The following is a 22,433-nucleotide window of genomic DNA, read 5'->3' as shown; positions in this document are numbered from 1 at the left end:
TTTTTTTTTTTTTTTTTTTTTTTAGAAGCAGTGGGGAAGGGCAGAGGGAGAGGGAGAGAGAGAGAATCTTAGGCAGGCTCCATGCCCAGAGCGGAGCCCAAAGCAGGTCTCAATCTCACAACCCTGAGATCATAACCTGAGCTGAAATCAAGAGTTGGACACTTAACTGACTGAGCCACCCAGGCGCCCCTGACATACTGCTTTTTAACCTAAGTCTCAGGCAGATGGGCCAATGAAGAATCTATCACCTTTTCAAAATTGGCTGCTCTTTATTTTTTAAGACCAGCCAGTAACAATCCTAGCAGCCACCACTCCATGGCTGTCCCATGTGGGTGAGGATTTGGGCTGGTGCCATGGACACTAAAGTGAATAAAATCCAGTTGGAGCCTTTCAGAAGTTGCCAGAAAATTAATGGTTTACTAAATGGAGATGAATTCTTCCCTGTCACCTCCATCCATAAGCCCTGTTTCTGCCCACTGGGACCACACACAACAAATTCAGTCTTTCAAGTATCAGCTCTTTGAAGTATGTAAACCTACGTCATTGAGCCCCAGGCCTCCGACACACCTCCTTCATACCCCACAGGTCCCTTCAGCCACCTCGAAAAGGTGTGGCTCTAGGACTCCCCAGCAGCAGGTTGCATACCTCAGCAAACTCCAGTTTGTCCCCATCCCTCATGTTTGACCCAGAATGTCCCCTTCCCCCATTCCAGTGGTCTGGTCAATAACCAATAGACTGGGCTCCTGGAGGCCCATTTTTAGGGCCAAAGCAACTTGCTGGGATTCTCTGTCAGAAGGTGGAGATGAAGGAGCCTGGAGTAAAAATCAAGGAACTTGAAATGAGAATTATTTATTTGCCTTATTATTTTTCTAGCTCCCAGCCCTCATCTTGTCTTAGGTCTTCTTCCTTCCTCTTTACAACTATGAGAATATCTTCTTACCAGCGCTGTTAGGAAACCCAAATACTAGTAAAGGGTAAAGGGTAGTTACTATTTATTGAGTGCCTTTTTTAAATATCAAGTGGTTTATATTTCTTATTTTATGAGATCTCCTAATAACCCTGTGAGGTGGGTTATTTATTTTTTTTAATCACCATTTTCCAACTGAGGAAACTGGGACTCAGCAATTAAGAACCTTGTCACAGATGATAAGTGGAAGACCTAAAATTCAAGCCCTGGGCTTCCTGACTTCAAGTGTATGCTCCTTGTCATATATTGCTCAGCTTCTCTGTGACATAACACACTTGAACCTTCTTATACTTTACCTTGCCACATTGGGTGCTCAGTAAGTGAATTTCCCTTTCTCTTGTCATCCTTTTTCTTCCTTGGGGAAATTTGTAGACAGCAAGTGCCACGTCCGAGAGAGGAAGGGGGTCTCAGGGTGGACTTCCCTCTCATTCCTTCTACCTTTGCTTGGGTCTTTTATGCACCTTTGAGTGCTTGGTTCTGTCACCTGCAGCAGCTACCATTACCCAAGTTCAGTAGTTCTCAGCTGAAGGCAGTCCAGTCCCCCCACTGAGACATGTGAAAATAGGGAGGATACCTTTTGGTTATCAGAATGAGTACAGGCCACCCTTGGCATCTAGTGGTTGGGATGGGCCGGGATGGTAAAGTTCTGCAATGAACCCACACAAAACAGCAATAATGTCTATTCCCTTTGAGAAGGTCAGGGCCGTGACTGTCTTCTTGCTACCATCCCTCCGTGCCCAGCACGGTACCTGTCCCTCTGTGGATGCTTAATACAAATCTTTGTTCTTCTTTGTCACCCTTCCCATTCTCTGCATCTCTCTTCTTCCACTGGAGGTTCTGAAAGAGAGTTGTCCCGCTTGCCTCTAATTCTAATTTCTGGAGGCTTAATATAGCTCTGTTTCATCTATATTCCGATCCGCTTTCCTTCCCCTCTTTTCAAAATTTTCAACAATTTGGAGACTCTTCACGAATGCCTTCTAACTTGATCAGTTATGATTTACCCTTTTAGTAAAGCTTAAAGACATGGCTTTCTAGAGTAATTTTAGGTAGAAACTTTTTTTCTTTTAAAGTGGATTTAAACACCCTAAAAAGGTATTAGGTCGATGGCCTAAATGAGTGGATTGTGATGTGATTAACTCTAAGTGATCTGGTTTTGGCCCAGGCAGCAGCAGTGGCCCTGGCTGGCTTCCCCCTCAGATCTATGAAGCTGCAGTCTGGGTTGGGTGGAGAAAGGGAGGGGCCCCTTAAGAAGCCAATGAGAAAATGCAAAAAGCTTGAGGTCTGACCAGTTTCATCATTCTCGCTGACATGTCAGGAAAGCTGGTACCCTGTAGATCAAGGACTCGACTTCACTCCAGGACAGATAAGCTGTTAATGGGGAGTCAGAACTGGATCCTCGGAGGTGTCTGTGCCCTGATTCCAGCTCTAGAATCTCAGTCTGACACTGCAAGGTGGAACATACCTGTGGTTGCATATTTTCAGAGTTCATGGCTTTTACTTTCTTTGATAAGACCCTTAGCTCCTTTCTCTTTTATAAAAAATTTCAGACAGGAGTTTCTCTTCCCATCCTGGGAATTCCCCACTCGAATCCCTTGGGTTCTCTCACTTTTGAAAGGATGTTAGAGAATTGTTTAAGAAGTCTTAGAGTTCATTTTCATTCTTTCTTAATTTAAAATCACTCTCTACAGAGTATCATAGTTCGGGACTCATCAGGAAGGGCTGAGAAGGATCACGCAGCAGAGAAATTTGGAGAAGGCTGAAAGAACTAGCATTTACTTGGCACCCGCTACGTGCCAAGCATACTACCTATCACAGATCACATTCTAATCTTTTTTCAGATCCATGAAGGAGTATATTAGTCAGGGTATACTAGGTTATGCTTTAGTAACAAACAACCTTCAAATTGCCATGGCTTAAAAAAAAAAAAAAAAAGGAAAAGGAAAATAGAAAGAAAGAAAACAAGGATTCCTATCTTACTTCCATTACATGGCTCAACTACAGCTTTGTTCCAGGTCATCTTAACTTTAGGCCTGAGGCTGACAGAATAGCTGTTATGGGAAATGTTTCAGGTTGCTATGACAGGGGGATAGAAAATTATGCAAAATCATGAACTACTTCTCAAAGATTCCACGAGGAAATGACACGTCACGTATGCTCACATTTTGTGGCCAAAGCAAGTCTCGAGGCCATGCCTACATATAAAAGGGTTAGAAAAATGCAATCTAACTATATGTGCAGAAGGAGAGCTAGAAAAATTTGGTGGCTCAAGTGTTATGATAGCTGAGAAAATGGATGCTTAGGAAAGTCAATAAGTGGTGGAGTTGGAACTCCAAGCCGGGTTTTGTGACTTGGTCTTCTGGGCTCTCTTCTCTCCTCTAGCAGGTACGTTCTATGAGCACATTGTCACATCTGTGGTGCTGTACCTTCTCTCCAAATAAAGTGTCCTTGGGGCTTAAGAAGGAGATGTCCACATGCACCTGGGTATGAACAGGTTAGAGTCAAATAAAAGTTAAAGCCTTTACTTGATTGTACCAATTTCTACTCTCTGTAAAGGTCTTTAACACACTTGGCATGAAATCATTATGTAATAGAAGTTTCATCTTCGAACACATGCCAGACTTTTGTTTTTAATCATAGTTTCAAGTGCAACAGGTTTGCTTGCTTATTGCTTTTATTTGCTCTATAATGAGAAAAGGCCCACTCTGCCCTTACTTTCGTAAGGCTACTGCCTGGTAGATGTTCAAGGTCCAGGGGAAAGGATGTCCCAGATTCCCTTTGTTACTTTCAAGACAATCCCTAGAAAAAAAAAGAATCTTGCTCAAAGAAACAAAATAACAAGACTGATTCCACCAGCCCTTAGAAAATCAATCCCAATATTTCATCTCCCTGGAGCCCAGAGGAAAGGCTGTGTTATGTTAGTTCTTCTCAGACCTTTCTAATCCAAGTACCCCTAATGGGAGAGAAAAGAAATCCTAAGTGGTCTGCCACAAGTGCAATTTCAGACTTTAACCAGTCCTGGGTGTGTGTGTGTGTGTGTTTGCATTCTGCTCCGTAACATATCCACATTTGTTTGCATGTAAAATGTTTTAAATCACTCACCACTACATAAAATTGGTAGGCCAGAAAAATACATTTATGCTTGATTTTCACCACTCCCTAGGAACCTGACCTCAAGCCTTCCCCACCCATGAATAACAATATGTTTATCAGCTGAAAATGGGCCCCAGAGGGACAGGGATAAGGATTACTTTTAGCTTGGGGATATGGGGGGTTTCCCTTGGCAGCTAGAGTACCCCCAGAAACCAGGAGAGGATAAAGGCAAGAAGGAGGAGGAAAAGGAGGGGGGCACATGAGTGGCTCGGTCGATTAGGCGTGGGCTCAGGTCATGATCCCAGGGTCCTGGGTTTGAGCCCCACTTCCGGCTCTCCGCTCAGTGGGGAATCTGCTTCTCTCTCTCCTTCCTCTATGCCTCTCCCCATTGCTCTTGCACACACACTCTCTCTCTCTCAAATAAATAAATAAAATCTTTAATAAAAAGAAAAAAAGGAGGAAGAGGAGGGATACGGGAGAAGGGAGAAGAGGACCATGAAATGGTATCTGGAGACAAAGAGAAGCCAGCACAGCCAAGGCAGCAAGTTACAAATATGGCTTTAAAAAGCACATGGAAAGAACTGGAAACTTATTAAGTCAATTGCTAAAGAATAACATTTTTTAATGGCTCTATTTCCTTATCGATTAAAAAAGCAAAGTGCTTTGCCTGAAGCACAGCTTGCTAGAGTCTAAGCGGATTACTTAACCTTACTGGTTCCTGAGCCATAAAGCATGAACTCAAGTGCTGCTCAGCCTAACAGAGTATACAGTTTGCAAAACTCTTTGAAGACAGAGAGTGCAATTGAAGTATTATGTATTATTAAATAAAATGCCTATTTAGGAAGGGAACTCTCCATTAGCATTGTATGGGCCTTAACTAGTAGTCAACGCCTGGTAGAGCTGTAAGTCAAACATTTTTTGACATAAGGGACCTAGGCACTGATCACTTAAAATAGAAAATAAAAGAACAAAGAAACAAGCACAGGCAGTGACAAATGGCAGGCACCAGTAAGGCATTGGCTTGGTTCAGAGAGAGATTCCTGAGCTAAAGAAGGCCTCATTTACTGGAATGGAAAAATATGGGGCCAGGAAATTGCTCAGAGGTCTTCTGTCTCTTCCTGTGCACATGGAGATGCACTATGCTACTGTTTTGGATCAGAATCTCAGTTTTGGAAATAGCCTGAGTTGTGTCCTTGGAAAGTGAGAGGGTTGTGTGTGATGAAGGAGGGGGAGGAGGAGAGGATGTTGGGAGGAGACAGTTAGATGCTCCCTGGAACCATACCGTTTCCTTAGGCCTCACAGACAGTTATCAGAATGACACTGGGAAATTGGGCAGATGATCCAGGCATAGGGAATCTCCAAGATTCCCGAACCAGCTCCAAGGTAGAGCCAAGTCAGCCTGCTGACAACAAAGGCCAGTTCTGCATGTTCACACTAGATGGCTGACTTCAAGCCTGCCTATTTCTCAGCATGGGCTGAATCTTTTTCATGCAACAAACATGTATCAACCTATTCCAGCAGACATTGTTTTAGGCACTGGGGATATATCAGGAAACAAAAGACAAACATCTCTGTGCTTATAGAGCTTGCATTCTTGTGGACGGAAATGGACACTGAATAAAATAAATAAGTTACATGCTAAAAGGTATGGAGAATTATAAAGCAGGAAAAGAGATTGAATAGGGAGTACGAGTGCTGAGGGGGGCAGGGTTAGAGTGGCCTCAATGGAAAGGCAGCAAAAACTTGAAGGAAGCAAAAGAGAGAGCCATGTAGGTATCTGGGAAAGAGCTCTCCAGACAGAAAGAGAAGCAAGTGCAAAGGTCCGGAGCTGAGAGACTGCTTTCTGTGTATGGGCAACAACCAAGGGCCAGTGGGGTTGGTGTGGAGTAAGCAATGGAGGGTGTGGTAGTGTATATGGTAAGGGGGTAACTACATCATGGATAGTCTTGGAGGCCGCTGGGTGGACTTTGGCTTTTCTTTCTTCTTCTTCTTCTTTTTAAGATTTATTTATTTATTTGAGAGAGAGAAAGCTCCCAGGGGGAAAAGGAGAAGCAGACTCTCTGCTGAACAGGGAGCCCAATGCAGGGCTCCATCCCAGGACCCCAGGATCATGACCTGAGCTAAAGGCAGATACTTAACCGACTGAGCCACCCAGGCATCCCTACTTTGGCTTTTATTCTAAAATAAAAGATGGCAGGAGAAATTTAGGCAGGGTAGTATCAAGATCTGAGCAACACTTTAATAGGGTCAATTTGACTATTGTGTTGACAGTAAGCTAAAGGGAGCCAAAAGTTGGAAATGAAGAGAAGAGCTAGGAGGCTATTAGGAAGTGATTTGCCACCGTTTTTAGAGTAAAAGCCAAAGTTTCTGGGGGCTCCTGGGTGGCTTAGTCGGTTAAGAGTCTGACTCATGATTTCGGCTCAGGTCATGATCAGGGTCAGGAGATCCAGCCCCACATCGGGCTCTGGGCTTAACGGGGAGTTAAGAGAGTGATTCTCTCTCTCTCCTTCTGCCCCTTTCCCTGTCTTCTCTCTAAAAATAAATAAATAAATCTTTACCAAAAAAATAAGCCAACGTTCCTGGAAGAAGCCTGTTGTGGCATGCACCAGGATAGGGGCAGTGCAGGTGGTGAAAAAAGGTTGGATTCTGCACGGACAATGAAAACAGAACCCAGAGAATTTGGTAATCCAAATACTTGGGCACTCAGAAGGTCTGTCCAGGACTATGTCAATGAGTTGTGAAGGAATGGTTATGAAGGGTGTGCCCTCTTCCCTTCCAGTAAAGAAGAGGCAGGATTCTTGTTGGTTCAACCACCTTGCCTTTGTCCTTTTCCCTTCATGTTAATTGAGGGCCTATTATGTGCCAAGCACTGTGTTGGGATATAGCAGTGAATGTGAATAGGATTACTGCCCTTACAGAGCAAACAGTTTACAAAGTGAGTCAGAAGTTAAGTGAATAATCACACACATAAATGTAAAATGATCACTCTCATATATACTGAGTGTCAAAATTGGTTTATCTGCCCTGGTTAGGAGGTGCTGAGGAAAGAACTCTTGAGCTGGGATCTGAATAAACATGTGCCAGCCAGACAAAGATGGCAGAGAGAGGGGAAGAGTGTTCTAGGCAATGGGAATGGCATATACAGAGGTTCTGGGGGGGGGGGAGCACAGTATGGATGAGGAACTGAGAGAAGGCCAATGTGAGTAAAATGCAGAGAGCTTGGGGAACATGAGCAAAATGCAGCTGGAGAAATGGACAGGGTCAGACTGTTGTGCTTGTGGGCCACGTTCAGATTTTGAACCTCATCCTGAAATCAATGGGAAACAGCTGGAGGCCTTAAAGCAGGGGAATGATGGTCCTACACGCTTGTTGAGTGGAGCAAGAGTGATGTGGAGAGCCAAGTACGAGACAAAGGCAGTGGCTCAGGTGAGTCGGTGCTTGGTGCTCCTGCGCACCCGGGAGAGAGCTGGGAGGTCATGATGGGAAGAAAGTCAAGATCCAAGAGCTATTTAAAAAGTAGACCCCAGTTTGAATGGGCCATGAGGTGTGTGTGTTCCTAGTTCTTTGTTTCAAATACTTCTACCAGTGGATGTAAGACTCTCCTATTTATAGAACTCACCTACTTGTATTAAACCAAGCCACAGGGTAAGTTGGAAAATCTATTTTTCTATAAATATTTAAAAAAAATAAGTTTTACTATAGGATGGTTTAGTGTCTGGGCGTATCAGAAAGAGAGGATGAGACAGCTGACTGTCCCTAGCCCTCTTCTGACCTGGTTGTATAATGAATTAATGTAGTCCTGCATCGAAAACACAACCTCTAAAACAGCATTATCCAATAGAAACACAATATAGTGCAAGCCACAAATGTAATTTTTTTTATTTGCTAGTAGCTATATTTAAAAAAGAAAAAAATCCAGGTGAAATTAATTTGAACAACCTATTTTATTTAACCCAATAAATCAAAAAAAAATGCTGAGACATGTAATCAACCAAATAATTATTAGTGAGGTACTTTACTTTTTTTTTTTCACTAAATTTTTAAAATCCAGTGTGCTTCAGACAGCATGTCTGAATTTGGATACTTCATGTGCTCAAAAGCCACACAGGGCTAGTGAGTACTGACATGGCTCTAAATCAGTAAAGCGGCCACACAGATCTTAAATCCATGCACAAAACACTGAAAATATAGGTCCTTTATAGTCATTTAAAAAGGCAAGTAGTACTTTAAATAGAGCTTCTTAAATTTCAAAATCAAATAATTTGTGATTAACTAACTATATGAATTCAAGGAAGCTGGTTTTCTTTTCCATGCCTCAGTACACAGAAAGGAACTGCAGTGGGGCTGGATAATACGGATCGAGCTTTTCAGTCTTAACAATCCCTGCCTCCCGGTGAAGGGAGTCCAAATAGTTTTTCCTTCTCTTTATTTAAATTATCATGTCCCAAAGAAATCTTTCCTTCCAAACTTCTAAATTCTTCTATGATAGCTGAATGTGGGAAATTAGCTAGTTCAATAGTAAATGCACAACATTACAATAACGGTTTTCATTCTGAGGCAAACAAAGTTGGATTTTCTTGGGAAATCTGAATACTAACTGGATATTTAATGATTAAGAAACTAATGATGTTTTAGATATTACATATAGAACTGTGACTGTGTTTTAAGAAAAAATCCTTATGTTTAAGAGATACATCCTAAAATATATTTATAGATGAAACAATATGTCATGGATCTACTTGAAAATCATCCTAATTAGGAGGTAGGGGAGAAGGTGGGGTTTAGATAAAATAAGATTCGTCATAATTGAAACTTGGTGTGGATTCACATGGGGATTCACTGTATTAGTCTCTCTACTTTTATAGTTTGAATACTTATATAATAAACTTTTTATTTTCCTGAAGGCAGATTTCCAGACTTTCTTACGTTCTACTACAGGTGGAATTTTCAAACATTCCCCTTAAATACTGTGTCTGCTTCATGGTAGAGATGCAAAAGCTTACCTAAGCATCGAGAACACATAATTCTTATTTAATACTTCAGTGGAACAAAAAGCCATATGTTTAACGGGCCCCAAATTCCCATCGTAGTTTAAATCTGGTGTTTTCAGTGGTAATAAGAATTTACCCTTTCATCCTACCCCTTGGTACAGATTTAGGATCAATACTTATAAGCAAAGCCTGTGCCTTCTGTGTCAAGGAGAGCCCTGACTCTGCCTGAGCCACAGAGGGGCTCAGGGAGCGTAGTGATAAGTCTTATAGACAAAGTGCATTGCAAACCCAGAATGGTGCAGAGGCTTGGCCCACAGGCACAAAGGCTGTTAACTCTTCCTTGAACCATGGAGGCTACATGTGACAGGGATAGGTAGGAGCAGAGGAGGGAACTCAGAGGGGATGGGGCCTCAAAGGCCAGAGACTTAACACCTAAGACCCACAAAGGGAGATACACAAGTATAGGTCACTTATCACTCCAGGTTACCTGGGCATTTTGTGAAGTTACGGTGTTAACACTCTTTCTAAATTCCATGAGAGATTTCTGGTTACCTCCTGTCCACTCAGACCTCTCGAACATTGTATGGGAGATGAGGAGTCTGAAGCCTACTTCCAAGTTCTTCCCAAAACATTGTGAGGAGCTGAATAATAAACTGAGAACATAGGACTACTTTGCAGATTCGCTGCCTTCAGGCACCCTTGCCTGCCAAGCTCGGGTCTTCCTGCCACCAAGGCTTTGGGTGCTTGACCTCTCACCAAGAATTACAGAGCAGGTGCTCATTTTCACTCCCAGAGGAATATCACTGCTAGTGCCTACGTAAAAGGATATACAAAGAAAGAGAACAGGACTTAGTCTGAGAATGTTTTCCTTTTGCGTTTTCATCAGCCAAAGGAGTATTGAGTTTAGGGTACCAACATATGGCACAAATGTTAATTTTAAGGAAAATTTGGCGCACATAATACGCTAAGCCATGCTACTTTCTACACATGTGATACTTGGCTTCAGTGGTGGCAATACAGTGCCAGATTTTCTTAAATGTCAAGCATTTTAAGAAATGGTTTCCTTAAATTAAAATTACACACCTCCCAAAATGGAAATACTACAGAGATGTTTCTAAATAAAATGAGGCAACAGCTGACCAGAGGCCATGGTGGACCACTGGAGAGCCAAACATCAGCAGAACGGTGTTTTAACTTCTCAGCAAGATATTATTATCCTGTAGTGCATTAACCAGATGATAATCTGCAAAGAGTATCCAAGTGTTTGGGATAGAAGAAGGCTTGACAATTTTCACCGAAGATTCGTCCTGTCCATTGACAGAACTCACCTGTGCTACCTCAGTCACGTGAGCAGGTGAGACTTACCCATGGAAATGATTCCCCTGTGTCAGCATACTCTGACATTCAGCAGTCCTTATGGTCAGAACAGTCTGGTGGTGAGATATGTCAATCATGGAGCCCTAGACTTATTCTCTCTAAATTTCCCTTGACCACTTTGGTTTATCAGGTTCACTCCAAGTTCAGACCTGACTACCTTAACTCCACTGGATCATTTTCATCCATATACTTCTTTTCTAAGTCATCATACACATCATAGGTAAAATGCTTGTTTCCAGATTGGTCTGTCTCTGCTTAGGAGCCTGAGTCTAGATTTCCAGTTATTCACAAATCCCTAATACAGGGAGAGACTGAGTGATATACTTCCCGATGGATTGATAAAAAAGTACAGGAGAGGAGGAAGTTGGGAATGACAAAAAGGCTTACAGGAGCCAGTATAGAGTCAAGGTCATCCAGTAGAAGTAATATATGAATTGAGATTTTAGACACTTGGGCTCTAGAATTTTAAGACTCTCATATTCTCCCTTTGCCTCTGTCACAAGGAAACATTAATACAATCTGAACAAGATGATGCCTGAAATCCTCTCCCATGCTTGAAACATTCTACAATGAATTCTCTTCATCTCATGGGGGTTTTGTGGGAACTAAATGTAATAAAGGGTATGAAAATTTTTTTACAAATTGAGAATTATCTCAGTGTAAGTTACCATAACATCACAAAATAATTTTCTCAATAAACCTGGAATATTTTTCATTTCTATTACAAAAATGTTGGGTCAAGTTTAAGAGTTTATTTAATTTCAGGTGGAAAATGAAAGGATCCACAGCAAGTAAAAAGATGCACTGAAGGAAATTAGTAGTTTACACATAAATTTGAGGGACATTTCTGGAAATCAATTTAGCAATATGTGCTAATACCTGAAAACTCATATCCTTTGACTCAGTAATTCTATTTCTAGAGAATCTAATCTACGGAAATGATAGTCAACCAAGATTTATGTATAAAGTTGTCTACTGCAGTGTTATTTGTATATTGTATAGAGATGTACAGTAAATAGTGTTGGAAAAGAAAACATGTAAAAGACTTGAAAGAAACAAACCAAAATATTAACAATTACTCTTGGTGGTGGTATTATTTTCATTTTCTTCTTTAAACATTTCAGTATTAAATTTTATAATGGAAATGAATTCACATTATTTAAGTGTCATTAAAAATAAATTGTGTAGAGTTGCTCACCTTCATCTAATTGTGGTGTTAACTCATTTTGTCTTTTAATTCATCTTTTTTTAAAAAAAAAGATCTTATTTATTTATTTGACAGAGAGAAAGAGGCAGCGAGAGAGGGAACACAAGCAGGGGGAGTAGGAGAGAGAGAAGCAGGCTTGCCGCTGAGCAGGGAGCCAGAAGCAGGGCTCAATCCCAGAACACTGGGATCATAACCTGAGCCGAAGGCAGACGCTTAACAACTGAGCTACCCAGGCGCCCCTAATTCATCTTGATCAATAGCCAGCCTATCTCAGCTGCTTCCATGACTTTCTCCTTGTTCTTCTGCTAACCATAACGTTCTATGGGCTTTATATTATGCCTGTCATTTGCCAGCAGCCCAGATAGCACCCAGAGAGCTGATTCACCTGTCAGTTTCAGAGTGTCCAATATGGTGCTCATTCTTTCCTTGAATATCCCATAATTCTGTCTTCTCATAAAGTTTACAAGATGTGAATTGGCCCAGGACTCATTTCTTTTAGAATAAGATCACTAAGCAACACTTTTAAAGTGTGGCTTGCTTGTTCTCCCGAAAAAGTTCCCAGGCAGAGGGGCACCTGGGTGGCTCAGTTGGTTGAGCAGCTGGCTCTTGATTTCAGCTCAGGTCATGATCTCAGGGTTGTGAGATGGAGCCCCATGTCGGGCTCTGTGCTGGGCATGGACCCTGCTTGAGATTTTCTGTCTCTCTTTCCCTCTGGCTCTCCTCCATGCTCACTTACTCTCTCTCCCTCCCTCTCTTAAAAAAAAAAAAAAGTTCTCAGGCAGAGGCATTCTCTACTCATGTTGAATTTCCCATCAATCCCTACAGAATAGCCTTTTATTCTGAAAAAACAAAGGTTTCAGAAATTATAGGCAATTCCCTAATCTCTAGATTGAATTTGCTCATATTTTGTTATTAAATGGAATTCTCATGAGTTACCTCTTACCAGATGGTAAGAAGAAAGATGTTTTGTTATTTACTCACTACATTATCCACTCAATCAAATAGTTCCATGTTGTTAGTTCCAGCATTTCTTCAATCAGCACGAATGAACATGAAAACTTGAAGGGGTTATTTCCCAAATACTCCGTTAAATGATGCTATCTATCAAATGTACCCTTTTTATTAGAAAGCCAGAGAAGGTTAATAATCTAACAGAATCAGCCTGTTGCTGGTAATGGAGAATGGGGGAGCAGGGGAAAGAGACAGAGACAGACTGATCAACTAAAACCAAGTTATTCCCAACTGCTCAAAGTCAAAAAGCTCCAAGAAACAGACAAAAACCTGTGGTGAAGCCCGTCAAAGAATTCTTTCTTTGGCTAACCCTTCCAAGGAAATAATCTTTAGCCAGAATCTTCCAGATTCAGTCTTGTAGCATTCAGACTCTTAGAGTAAGCCTGTCAGTATCTTAGCTGGCTTTTCCTCACCACCTCATCAATTTGTAACACAATTCTTACTCAATTTAGATCCACACTATTTCTTCACACTTTTATGTTGATTTGGAAAATGTCCTTCACACTTTGGTTGTAGTCTCTCCTCATGAAATGCCATTTGCATTAAGACAATTTAGTTTCATGAATGGATTTTCTTCCTGTGTGACTGTAGCCTTAGATGAGCCTAGGGCCTTGTACACTTCATTCCGGATACTGTTGCAAAACAAGAGTCTGTGAGGCTGCTCCATCTTCCTCCCTAAATATATACGTGTTTCTTTCTCCCTTTGCGCAAATTCTCAGACTTGAAATGTTGGTTGTATTTGTATATGGTGTTTTCATAAATTTTAAATCTGAAACTCGGTCCAATCCTTGTCTCTGGTGCCATTCATTCTCTTCCACCATCTAAACTGCCTCAGGCAGGTGTGAGCTTATACAGAGATTACACACACCCAGGCACACACACACACACAACTTACCAATGGCAGATATGATCCTGTATGTTTTGTCAAAACAATTTCATTACTGGCGATTCCATGAGAATTGGATTTCTGGTGTTACTTGAAACTAGCCAAAAAAAAAAAAAATTTTTTTTTTTTTTAGATCTGTCTTTAGAACTGTTCATGTGCAATCCCTTTGATGGCTTTTGCCCAATTTTCCACTTTAAGTAGTCACATTTGTGACTGATCTGTGGAAGCTCTTAGATATCAAATGATACTGTTTCTCTGTCATATGTTGCAATTATTTTACCAGTCTGCCATTTCCTTTTTAATTTTTTTAAATAAGATTTTTTAAATTTATTTGAGAGTATGAGTGGTGGGGTGGGGAGAAGGAGAAGCAGGCTCCCCGCTGAGCAGGGAGCCTGATGTGGGGCTTGATCCCAGGACCCTGGGATCATGGCCTGAGCCGAAGGCAGACGCTTAGCCGACCTGAGTCACCCAGTGCCCCAATTTTATGTGATTTTTGACATACAGGAATTTTTTTTCCTTATATAATCAAACTATTCAAACTTTCCTAGTTGTTGTGTTTTTTTTGTTTTTGTTTTTGTTTTTTTTAGCCAAGGGCTTTAATAGGTTGCCGATTTAAGGCAAAGACACATGAAAGCCCTCTTCCCAATGAGTTGGAGCTTCAGGCTTTGAATGAAGCTGGTACAATCTTTCCCTACCATGTTGTTGAAACAACTGAGTAGGGGATCAGTCTGGAAGATATGTTTGGATTTACCCTCATCCTGGGGAGAAAATAGCCATTGTGAAAGTAGAGGCATAGAAGTAGGGTGAATGCAGTTTGAGAGGGGGACAGCAATGACACTAACGTGTGTGCTTACAAGAGTCACTTATGTGACAAGAAACTGGATGACGATTCTGTAACCTTTTCCTAGTTCCTGAGCTTTGGGTTGATTTCAGGGGATTTTTGGGGGCCTATTCCTTCCCAGACTTGGGCAATCTAAATGATTCAGTGGCCAGGGTCCCCTGGGTGCCGGGGAATACTTTCAGTGGCCAGCGATGTGGTGAGGAGGTGAAGGGGCCTGCCTCACCACAGCTATGACCAGTTCCCTGACAGATGCCGTCGCTGCACATCCACAGTGTCACCTTTTGCATGTATCCTTCAGATGCTCTACCTTGTTTGGTTATGACAGCAACTATGTGAAGCAAGTAGGGTGCACCAAGGTTTCCTAGTCTCCTCTCTACAGACTAGAAGTAAATAGAATACCAAATGCAACTGACTTTCCAAACTTAAGTGAGTTTATGATTGAGTTATGAAGCAAGGTGAGGTGTGCGGTCCACTAAAAAGGGGCAGCGTGGCCTAATGGAAGGGGTACAGGCAAAGAAAGTGGGCTCATCTGGGATGAAATGCTAACTCAGCCAGTTAATTTGCTCTTCAGCCTCAGGCAAGTGACTTCCCTCTGAGCTTCTGTTTCTCATCTATAAAATGGAGCAACGGTCTTGCAGGATTGATGTGAGGATTAAGTTATATAATGCTCCATCTCCTTCAGTTCTTTGATCTTGTTGGTGTGTGGCTTTGAGGGCCACCTTGAAACTTGCACGGAAGGAGCAGTTTATGAAGACCCTCTCAGGAAAGGCAGAGCACGAAGAGCCCCTGTTCAGGGCCTGGCACAGAGTAGGCGCTGCAGGAACCTAACTCCTCTTCTATCACACTGGCTTCCAAACTCCTGAGACCTAAGATGCACGTGGAAGCTTTCCTCTGAAGAGTCCTTGTGTGGTTTATAACCCTGCTCATCTAAAAGCCCTTTCCCATCCTAACATTTAGAGTGCTGCTGGCAATGAGGATTATGATTCATCAAAAAACTCAATTATTCGCCCAGTAGGCCATTGTGTAAGTAGGGTTGATTAGTATTTGCAATAGCCCATATGTAAATGTAAAAGATCTTGAAAGAGGGTTTTAAAATAAGAGTCCAGCACCAGGTTTCAAGACAGAGCTCAGTGTCATGCAAAGAGCAGGAGTTGGCAAACTATGGCTCCCAGGCCTAAGCTAGCCTACCACCTGTTTTTGTATATAAAGTTTTATGGGAATACAGACGCTCCCATTTGTTGACATGGCTACTATGGCTGCTTTCCTTATGACAACAGGATTGAATAGTTGCAACAGAGACTGTAAGCCTCACAGAGCCAACAATATTTACTCTTTGACCCTTTAAGTAAAAGTTTACCAATACCTGGGTAAGAGCTGCTACTTTCAGGCTATGTGACCTTAGGCAAATAATTTATAAAAATTGTGACTCAAATTCCTTTTCTGTAAAATAGGAATAGTAGTGATTGAATGAGATAATCCATGTCAAAGTCTTGCATGTGGTGAGTCCTTGGTTAATGATAGCTATGATTTTACTCATAATCCCTTTGATTTATAGCAAAGTCCCCTGTGTAAAACTCACCCTGACCCAGGGACAAAAAAATCTGTTTGTTGAACCCCAGTTTCAAAGCCATCAGACCCCCTGCAGATATCAACAACACCTAAAATAGTCACCTTTCCTGCCACAACGGCTTTCTTAAGGGCAGCCATTTCAATGCCATAAGCTCAGCTTTTGGGATATTAGATGCATACTCTACCTTTCCTCTACACTTAATATAGACATTTGAGTTAGTGTCATTGAATATTTTCCAATAGTCTATGTATCCTAGCTGGGAGAGGGGGAATTGGATGAGGTATTTTAATTGAAATAAATGTCAATAGTATCAGCTGTTTCTTTCTAAAAATACAAGCAAGATATTCTAAAAGGTGTGAACTATCAACCAAAGTACAAGGGAAGATTTTGCATTTAGTCACTTATTGTCCCAAAATGAAAAGTTGTGTTTTTTTTTTTCAAAGACAATCAAGCTTGACAAATGGCATTAAAAGCCACTAAGGAAGCTGAAAAAAACAGCAGCTCCACTTTGCTTCCTAAATATAATGGGAAATGCTTTCTCAATGTAAAGAAGAAGTCTTATCCTACAGTCCAATCAGCATACGGAGGTGATTTCCAAGAGAGAAGTGAGAAAAAAAAATCCCACAGCTCAACCTTTCACAAGTGTCAGTCATGAAGGGAGAAACCTTCTTGTACTCTCTTCCGCATTGTCCAGCTTTGCAGGTTAGAAGAGCCAAGAAGAGCCATCCCTATGGGGGACCAAATCTGTAGCCCAGCTTCTTAGCAGGTGGCTAGGCAGGGCCTTGGGGTAGGTTGGGGCTTGGCAGGAGAAAAAGGGGTGGGGAAATTTCTCTAGTCTGAGACTCATATGCACTCAAATGATGCACTGGTGGTACCCCCCCCCCACCAGGTACAGCATGACCTGCCCAGGATGCTTCTGTTTGTGGATTACCTGAACCCCAAAATGGCCATTGCATGGGCCATCATCTACTCAGCCTTGTCATAGAAAAGAATCTTTTCACCCTGATACCCCATCCCTAGTAGCCTGATTGTGTGGAAGAAAGGGAAGGATGACTGCATGTCACAGGGCTGCTTCCATCAGAATCCTTCCTCTACCACCCTAGGCCCAGTCACCTTTCCCTTACTGTAGAGATTCTGCCATTGATACAGAACAGAGGTTTATCTCACGCCTCCCTGAAGCAGTTCTTAGTCTTGGGTGGCTGTGAGAATCACCTACAGAGCTCTTAAAATACACCAATGTCTCGTCCTCACCCCCAGAGATCCTGATGTAATTTAAATCTGGGGAGGGGTCTGGGCATGGCATTGTTTTTAGGTGCGGGGGTGGATGGGTATTATACATTTAAAAGTTCCCAAGTGATTCCCACGTGCCAACCAACTATGTATAGGGTCCTCTTCTCGGCAGGTACAGTTGTGAATAGAACAGGCAAGGACCTGGTCTCATGGAGCTTATGGTCTAGTGGAGTAAGAGAGAACAAATAAATGAACAGCAAAGATTTTTCTGACTGCCCCTGGAAAATAAAGCGTGGGACCGTGAAAGAGCTAGATGATGGGAGATTATGTAACTTTAGAATGGTCAGGACATCATCACTATGGGGTCCTACTCTCCTTGTTTGCTTGTGGTAAGCTCTGTTAGAACTCAGGGCTAGTGACAGGGCTGTGGTTAGATGCCTGCTTCTTGTTCAGCACAATTAGTGTCACTGTGTCCCATGAGCCCAGTTTCTATAGACCGATGCAACATGGGAGACCTCACTGGGCAGCCCAGATCAATCACTGTAACCCTAAGTGGACTCACAGGGCACATCCTTTCCTCAGTATGCCAGCATGCCCCCTCCCTCTTTCCCTTTCACCCACTATTAATTGAGTGCCCCACTCTGAAGTGATATCCTATCATCAGCATCATTATTGAACATAATTTACTGACTTGTAATAATGACAATACTAAAAACAGATTGAACTATACTTTTTATGTGCAGGTACTCTACAAGATACATTATCTCAATCAATTCACTACTAAGGTAGGTGATCATCAGCACTGTTTCATAAATGTGGAAAACAAGACCCTGAATGGTTAAGAGACTTATAATGTGGCTTACATTTTAGACTTTTTAGGTCCCCTCCAACTCAGACAGTCTGTGATCCTACAATCTCTAGCTTTTTTCCTCAACTAGGTGACAAGCTTCCTGAGGAAAGGCACTGTGTCTTACACATCTTTGCAGGAGAATCCCCTCTCCTCACTGCCATGTGCCTTGCCTGACGTGAACAATAAATGTATCAGTGGTCAATCTGTGTAGGCAGTCTGGAAATCACTCCTGAGCCCTTGAGGCTCCAAGGAATCCTTTGAGTTCTGCAAACCTCAGTGTTGCTGCTCATAAACTTGGACTCTGTCCTTTTCCATCAAGACTGCCCAGTGGAGTTTTTACCAAGCAGCACTGAGACTCCTCAGAGTGCCCCAAAGCAACACACAGACTTTTATAAATGGGTCCTGTGGGCATTAGCCCCAAGGTCTATCCCAAAAGAAATGATTGTTTCATGTTCCCCATCATTTTTGTTTGTTTTGCTAATTTTTTTTAAAAAGATTAATATACCAAATAAAAAAGTCAACAAATAACAAAGTCATACCTAGTCTAAGAATAGGGATTATTATTTAATAAGACACACTTCTGCTGATGTTTTAGGGTATTAGAAGGATGTATCTTTGAAGAGACTTCCCTGTTTTTTCCCAGCTTTACTAAGGTATAATTGGCAAATAAAATTGTAAGATATCTAAACAACATGATGACTTGATACACATATACCTTGTGAAATTAACACAACTAGTTAATTAACACATCCATCATCCCACATATTTAGCACCTTTTTTTCTTTTTTTGGTGAGAATATTTAAGTTCTACTCTTTTTAGCAAATTTCAAATATATAGTGCAGTGTTATCAGCTATAGTCACCATGTTTTACATTAGATCCTCAGATTTTTCACCGTATAACTGAAACTGTATACCCTTTTACCAGCCTCCATTTCCCCCATGCCCAAGCCTCTGGCAACAACTGTTCTACATTCTGTTTCTATGAGTTCAAGTTTTGTTTTTTTTTAGATTCCACATATAAGTGATGCCATCCAGTATTAATCTTTCTCTGTCTGGTTTATTTCACTTAGCAGAATGTCCTAAGCTCCATTTATGTTGTCACAAATGTCAGGTTTCCTTCTTTTTTAAGGCTGAATAATATTCCCTTACATATAGTTTCTTGATTTATTCATCCATTGACAGACACTTGGGTTGTTTCCACCTCTTGGCTATTGTGAGTAATGCTGCAATAAACATGGGAGTGAAGGTATCTCTTCAATAATAGTTTCAATTCCTTTGGATGCATACCCATAAGTGAGATTGCTGATCATATGGTAGTTCTATTTTTAATTTCTTGAGGAACCTCCATACTGTGTTCCATAATGCCTATATTTGTTAATGTAACAGACACCAAGAATATAACAAATTACATAAAAGACAGCTTTACATGGCTTGTGGGTGTATGCATGTATGTGTGTAAGTTTGAGACAAAGGGGAAGAAAGTAAGAATATTAATGTGGTTATATCTCCTTAAAGAAAAATATAGAAAATTGAGAAATTAGGGGTGCCTGGGTGGCACAGTCAGTTGAGTGACCGATTCTTGGTTTCTTGAACGTCCAACTCTTGTTTTCAGCTTGGTCGTGATCTCAGGGTTGTGGGATTAAGCCCCACATTGGGTTCAACATGGAGTCTGCTTGGGATTCTCCCTCCCTCTCTCTCTCCCTCCTCCCCATGCTCTCTCTCCAAAATTAATAAATAAAATCTTTAGAAAAAAAATTGGGAAAATAGAATAACCTTCGTTTCTGAATTTGGGACCCCTCCCTCTGCTATCCTTTTCATTTTTCACAGTTGAAATGTCTAAGAAAGAACACAGAACTGTCCACCGCTTAAGTTCAGTGATTATTTCCTTTTCACAGAAGAGTAACTAAACCCCCAGAAGTTTAATCAGAGGTGGTTTTTTCCCCTCTTCTCCCTCCTTTCTTTCTTTGCATTCAGCAGAACATAAGGAATGCCACTCTCTGAGGAGAGTATGGAGCTGGCTTGGCCCACTGTGGCAGCCTAGCCCCAGCTCAGCACGGGAACCTGACAGCATATCTGTGGCCTTTCACCCAAGCTGAGTCTTTTAACTGGCCTTTGTTGTGCTTCTGAGACAGGGAGAAATGGGCTCCAAAGAGTCCTAATCTCCCGTTTCCTTGATGCTGAAAACCCATATTTAAGGGCCTGGAGGTTGATCTCCAATGTCAGCAATGTTCTATCAACAACGTGTGACTTCAGCATTATGCTCACAGGAACTAATAATCCACAATGACAATGTTTGCTGCTGCAAATATCTCCAACTGGCAAATCCATACTGAATCTGAACCAGCAATCTATGGTAACATTAACTTACTAGATGGAAATACAACCGAAACTCACACGTCCTCTTAAAGCCACAAACAACTGTGTTTTAAAAAGCAGGTACAGCAGTGCATAGTAAGAGAATCCCACCCATGCAACAGCTCTGTATTGAGTAACTTCATGGCAATTAGTACCGTGCAAAGCACAATGGGAGACAGAAGGGTATGAATCCCAGGCTGAAAGGGGCTTACAGGAAAACAAAACCTAACCATGAAAGAACCAGAGTGCAGTAAAAGAAAAAAAAAAACAAACCACTCTATTTAACCCAGGGCTCAGTGAGGTGATACAACAGGATTTGAAAGAAGGGAGGGGCACCTGAGTGGCTCAGATGGTTAAGCATCTGACTCTTGTTTTTGGCTCAGGTCATGATCTCAGGGTCCTGAGATAGAGTCCTGAGTGGTGCTCCGTGCTCAGCGGGGAGTCTGCTTGAGATTCTTTCTTTCCTTCTCCCTCTGCCCCTCCCCTCTCCACTCACAGGCACTCTCTCTCAAATAAATTAATAAATCTTAAAAAAGGAAGGAAAGGAAAGGAAAGGAAAGGAAAGGAAAGGAAAGGAAAGGAAAGGAAAGGAAAAAGGAAAGAAAAAAAGAAAAAAGAAAAGAAAAGAAAAGAAAAGAAAAGAAAAGAAAAGAAAAGAAAAGAAAAAAGAAAAGAAAAGAAAAGAAAAGAAAGATAACTGGGCATAAGGGTAGGGTGGAAAAGTTTCCAGGAGGAAGCCTGGAAAATGGGATGGATCAATGGAAAGAATATTCCTGGACAGCTGACCAGTCTAAACAAAGGCCAGGAGGTAGAAATCAGTTTGTTCCATGTAGTGAAAGCGTGGTCTCATCGGGGCTGAGAGGATTTAAGCAAGAAGGGAAACTGAGTTGGATCTGTTTTAAAGGACCTGAAAGTCAGGGAGAGGAGTTTACATTGCTCTGCGCATCAGGTAGGCATTGTTTAGTTGTAAGCCACAGAACTCTGAATACATTTTCTTAATGAAGTAAAGGATTCATTTTGTCAAGTAACAAGAAGACGGGCACCAAGAGGGTAACCGAAGTTTCATACTGACAATTGCCCTCTTCCCCTCTACTATACTTTGTGGGAATCATTGTCATTAACCTGTTGTTTCATGGTTGCAGTATGACCTCTCAACCTCCAACCTCATATCCACACTTTAGGCAGAAAGAATTTAAAAAGGAAAAGATAAAGCAGGTAGTTTCTGTGTTAGGAATGCAAGAGCTTTCTCAGAAATCCCTAGCCCCCAGCTGCCTACATCTCACTGGGCAGAACTGAGGCACTAGATAACCACTAACTGAAGGGATGTCTGAAAAGGCTAGAACTTTGGCTGGGCACATTGTCACCACAAACAAGATCGGGGTTCTGTTTCCAAAGGAAGAAGGAGAAATGAATACTGGAGCAGCAACGAGCCAGCTCTACACGCTGTGCATGGCACTATCTATACACTATTGTTGTTGGTTCCTCAACAGAGCTGTCTTAGAAAAAGTGACAACTTTTTAGAAGATGAAATTGACACTGGTATTCAAGAAATTTTTAAAGAAGGAGAAAAAAAGTCTGGAAGAGTGGATGGAAACTGTTGAAAGTAACCTAGGCGTGAAGTGGGCACTCAGAATACAGTCCTAGCTCCGGGAATGGAAACAAAGAGAGAAGCTAATAGCCATTTCTAAGAAACAGTGAACAAGATTTTCTAGCAACCACCCAACAATGCCTGGTCAATGTGGAAGGTGTTGGCAAGTTGACTTCTTGGTTCCCTCCCTCCCTCCTTCCCTTCCTTCCTTCCTTATTTTTTACATAAAGTTAGAATTTGAGGTTTATGGGAGAAAACATAATAAAGGGATAAACTGACAAAAAAGCCAGAATGAGACATGTTGAGGCAATTACAAATCTTGGAGTATTATTACATTTTAATGTAATAAGCACCTGAGGTATGGAAAAGAGATAAGTTAGATTCGAAGTGATGGATTCTAATATGAATGTGCTCCTTCTTGGGCATGTGAGCATTGCTTTCCAGGGCCATTCTCTAAACACAACACTTG

At 41.6% G+C, this 22,433-nt stretch overlaps 1 protein-coding gene across 10 annotated transcripts in view; it reads left to right on the top strand.

The window, feature by feature from the left end:
* The window catches only part of ZNF366 (zinc finger protein 366), a 69,448-nt gene that overhangs the window by 15,102 nt on the left and 31,913 nt on the right, over nt 1–22,433 (top strand). For 3 of the 10 annotated variants that reach the window (XM_034656338.1, XM_034656333.1, XM_034656339.1), the window contains one exon: nt 17,914–17,955. The exons of 3 other annotated variants lie outside the window; for them this stretch is intronic. The gene's annotated coding sequence lies outside the window, so the exon portion shown is untranslated. Of the gene's footprint in view, nt 1–6,250; nt 7,484–17,913; nt 17,956–22,433 lie in introns of those variants that run through there. 4 more of the 10 variants (XM_034656340.1, XM_034656336.1, XM_034656337.1 and 1 more) reach the window with 2 other exon arrangements.

This window comes from Ailuropoda melanoleuca, chromosome 3 (genome assembly GCF_002007445.2).
Source record: "Ailuropoda melanoleuca isolate Jingjing chromosome 3, ASM200744v2, whole genome shotgun sequence".
NCBI lineage: Eukaryota > Metazoa > Chordata > Mammalia > Carnivora > Ursidae > Ailuropoda > Ailuropoda melanoleuca.
This window is presented reverse-complemented; position numbering and strand designations above follow the sequence as displayed.